The following is a 5,000-nucleotide window of genomic DNA, read 5'->3' on the forward strand; positions in this document are numbered from 1 at the left end:
TCACTGTGTTTAAGGGAATACTGTTTGATGGATGATCATTACACCCAAAGGCAATGAGTCATTAAGTTGTTAATTATAGTTATTGGTTTTGTAGTATCGACATAATGAAACCGTATCGCTAAAGATGCCAGACCTGACCACATTCCTCCTGGGTCCCCTCTAATTTCACTTCCTTCATCATCCGCAACCCCCCACCATATCTCTCTCACACACACACACACACACACACACACACACACACACACACACACACACACACACACACACACACACACACACACACACACACACACACACACACACACACTGTGTGAAAATGTGAAAAAACCAACATGCTCTCTGTTCTCTCGCAGCCCCACCCTCCCACCATACCCCCCTCCCCATCCTACATACAACATTAACAAGGGTTGCTGCATCTGGCCACAGAGAGAACAGCCTACGTCACTACTCCATTACAGCCCACAAACACTTCCACACTGTCGCCACTCAAACGTCTATTAAAATACACACACGCAATACACACACACACATAGCCTGACACGCTTACACATACACACTACTCCACACATGTGCAAACCAACATGCCAACACACATTTGGAACCTCTAGGAATGAGGCTTTGAGCAGCGCTGAGCACACTTGTAAACAGAGCTGCAAGATGTTGCTAACTGCCAGAACTGTTCGTTCTTTACAAAACTTTCCAACGCAACAGACGCGACAAAAGCTGTCATAGGAGGCCTGGATCAGCCTGGACATCACTATTAAAACAACAGACCTGGCTGCCCCAACAAAGGGTTGGGAGTCACATCTTAATTGTGGACTTTCTGATGGTGGGGCTCCAGTTGATAATGGTTGCTGTAACTTTTAATGAGAAATCCCTTCTATAAATGCTTCTGGACCACAACACTTTGCGAGGACTTTAAAAACGCTTTCACCTGCATCGCAGAACTCTCTCTCTCTCTCTCTCTCTCTCTCTCTCTCTCTCTCTCTCTCTCTCAGATCTCTGGCTGGGCACTTGGACAGCAAGAGAGAGAGCTGTATGTCAGAGGCTCTCAAAGGGGGTCCAGGGACCCCCAGGGGTCTGTACAGGTCTGTAACTCAGAGTGTATAAATGTACATACACTCTCTGAGTTAGGAGTTTATAGTGTAGATTGGGGTCCCAGACATACATTTTATCAAATGGGGGTCCATGGCATAATGCTGCATAATCATTCTGGGGGTCCTTGAAATTAAACGTTTGAGAACCAAGTTTGAGGACTGCATGTCAACAGGCGGTCCACAGGGTCTCCGGGCTGAGAGACAGCTACCTGCAGCCTTTGATCCCAGCTGTCTGACAGCTTACTGACAAACCCTTCAAACCCCATAGCTGCAGAAGCCCTCCCAGCTCCCCTGATTCTGGCCCTCGCTATGTGCAAGCACGTCAGCTTTCACCCAAAAAACAGGCCTGCATGCCGTGTTCCCCCTCCCTGCGTGTGTGTGTGTGTGTGTGTGTGTGTGTGTGTGTGTGTGTGTGTGTGTGTGTGTGTGTGTGTGTGTGTGTGTGCGTGTGCGTGCGTGCGTGCGTGCGTGCGTGCGTGCGTGCGTGCGTGCGTGCGTGCGTGTGTGTGTGCGTGCCTCGCCTCGACCCCCCCATGACATCAGAGTTTCCATGGGAACCTGTCAGCCCAAACACGTTCGGCGGAACGGCAGCCAAGTCATGATGTCATCGACACTTCAAAGCGCAAATCTAATTAACTGCACATGGAACCATGAGAGAAAGGGAAGGATAGAGAGAGAGAGAGAGAGTGCCTGTCTGTGTGAAGGGGAGAGAGAGAGAGAGAGAGAGTGACAGCAAGAGAAAGAAGTCTGAAAAGTCGACGTTATAATGATGTATTGTAATAATAATATTTATCTGACAGTACTAATAGTCGGGGGTTCATACCTGGATCCATGCAGTCATCTGGCTCCATGGGGACGTGTACATCTCGCCAGATGATGCAGGTGGTCTGGGAGTCCTGTGCAAGTATAAGAATTCAATAAGGATTCTTCATGGGAGAACAGGGTTGTGCAATGGTTGAGTTAATCCATTAAGACCGGGGACACATCTGTGTCATTTTAAGATTTCTTTAGCAGATCTACAAGCTCATAGCGCGGCACCGAGTGCCGCGCTATGAGCTTGTAGATCTGCAATTTTTGAAAGTTTTTACACATTTTTGCAAATCTTTGAATATATATTTTTTAAAGCGAACATTTTAATCATATCTTTGCTTCTGGGGGGGGAACAAAATATTTTGAGATGGGGGTCCACGGCCAAATACATATCATTTTGGGTGGTCCTTGACATGAAAAAAAGAAGGAGAAAAAAAGAAAAAACTGATGAAGACATTTGTAGAACCCCCCAGAAGTGAAGATTCGAGTTACAAATGTTTGCTTTAAAAATATATATATTCAAAGATTTGTACAAATGTTCACGTTTTTCAAATGATGAAATAGCTTGTATATCTGCTATTTTCAATGAGGGCAGAGGAATTTAGGTATATAAGGAAGATAGGTGGTAGCAGTTGCATATAGCATGGCTATTACATCAAGCCTATACTGTATGTTAGACATTTATCAGAGGCATTTGCCAACAACAACCTTGACCAAGTGTTGTGAGAGTGAGAGAACCTTTGATTCGGCACTATGTGAATCACATCAACTTGATTTGACTAGACTGAATATGACTGTCATATTTAAACAGTCAGAGCAATCTTAAACTCCTAGATCAGTGGGATTACGACTGAGCAAGGAATGCATGGAACAAACTGACAGTGCCAAGACAATAGATCTTTGTTGAGGAACTGGCTATTGGCAAAGCGACTTTTCTCCTTATTGTTTGTGAGGGAAATCAAAACCACGACTAACTCAGCCCTTTTTTTAGTTGAAAGATCTCATTATTGATTAAAAATAATAGTTGAATAAATCTGCTTTTATGGATTTAGTTAAAGTACTAGAACTGTGGTTTTCAAAGTGAACCCGGGGCAGTATTTTAATGTAACTATATTACAATTAACTTACAGAATGTGTGTCAATATATTTCAGTATCACCAGTATGAATCTAATTCCCACATTTACACATTTTGATTTAAACCAAAACCATTTTACAATTTAAACCTATCTTTTTTTACATATCAGGTATCGGACAGTATAATTCAAAATGGGGGGTCCATGGCCTACAGACAGTTTAGAGGTCCATGCCATTATAAAGGTTTGGAAACCCCTGGCTGTACCAGAACACCGGTTTTCCTAACAAAACCTGTGGATGAAATTATTCAGCAGCAACAGCATGAACCCATTCCAATTGTCTGTTAAATATAGTCTTGATTGAAACCATGTAATAAGCTGGTTGGTTTCCAAGGACCACTTTGAGGCCCTTATCGGGCCATAATAAGCATACATAGCCCGAGGACTTTGCGTTCAGATTGTTGCTGGTGTATATTATCAAAAACGAGCAGAGAAAAGTATATAAGAAAAGGAAAATGTTAATACATGGAAGGAGAGAGAAGGAGGAAGGGAGAAGGGGGGGGGGGCAGGGGATAAGAGAGAGGGGGCCACATTCCCTAAACCCCAGCCAACCTCCTGAGATCACTGGCTCCGCATAATTACAGCCCTGCAACATCTACTGCCCTCCAACACGCACACGCACACGCACACACACACACACACACACACACACACACACACACACACACACACACACACACACACACACACACACAAAATGGGAATGCACACAAATCCATACAGAGCAAATGTACGCACAGTACACATGCACTTAAATATATGCATTGCACACATGCACAAACAAACACACAAATGGGATTGCACACCCCTGTACAGTACAAATGTATGCGGAGTACACACACACACACACACACACACACACACACACACACACACACACACACACACACACACAACACACACAACACACACACACACACACACACACACACACACACACACACACACACACACACACACACACACACACACACACACACACACACACACTGTAGTGTAAATCAACAAAATGTGCCCAATATGATAAAATATGAAAGGCTCATTCACATAACTTCTACCACACTCCTAGACTCTTGCCTCTGTCCAAGATTCAATCACCAGAGGAAATAGGCAAATGATGTCACAGAGACAGTGAGCAGACGCACAGCGGAGAGGGACAAATAATGAATGGGTCTGGACTCAGTGTCCTCCCTGGAAGTGGCTCCTATCTAGCAGCAGATAGAGGCCTCTAATGTCAACAACCCAGAGGATACTACAGGGATCACTTCAAGGATGGAACCACAAGAACTGGACGAAACCTTGGAAAACTAGGTGCACGAGGATAGCTGGACCACACAAACATAAACACTGTCAGTCCGAGAGACGGACTGACACTGAAGCACATACACATGTATAAACACACACACGCGTGCGTGCGTCCATGCACACGCACACGCACACGCACACGCACACGCACACACACACACACACACACACACACACACACACACACACACAGTCACACACATGTACAAATTCATCAGAAACATGTGCTAGCCTGCAGTTTTGCACACAAAAGAGAGAAAGTCGTAAACTCTGCAGCATTTTCCCGTGAGCCAAAAGAGCTATCAGCCGGTGAGTAACTTTAAACACAACCTGATAACTCAGTGATGACTGATTCCTGTGTGTGTGTGTGTGTGTGTGTGTGTGTGTGTGTGTGTGTGTGTGTGTGTGTGTGTGTGTGTGTGTGTGTGCGTGTGCGTGTGCGTGTGTGTGTGTGTGTGTGTATGTGTGAGTGTGTGTGTGTGTACGTGTGTGTACGTGTGTGCGTGTGTACGTGTGTGACCGCAAAGAAGAGCTGATGTCATTCTCTCACAGTCTGCCAAAATACATCTCTGTCATATCCATCAATTGTTCCCCGTTTCCAATCTGCACACGTACAGTACATGCACATATTATGTACACAGTAGGCTAGCCACA

The sequence above is a fragment of the Gymnoscopelus braueri genome (assembly GCF_963280865.1).
Source record: "Gymnoscopelus braueri genome assembly, chromosome: 5".
Taxonomy (NCBI): Eukaryota; Metazoa; Chordata; class Actinopteri; order Myctophiformes; family Myctophidae; genus Gymnoscopelus; species Gymnoscopelus braueri.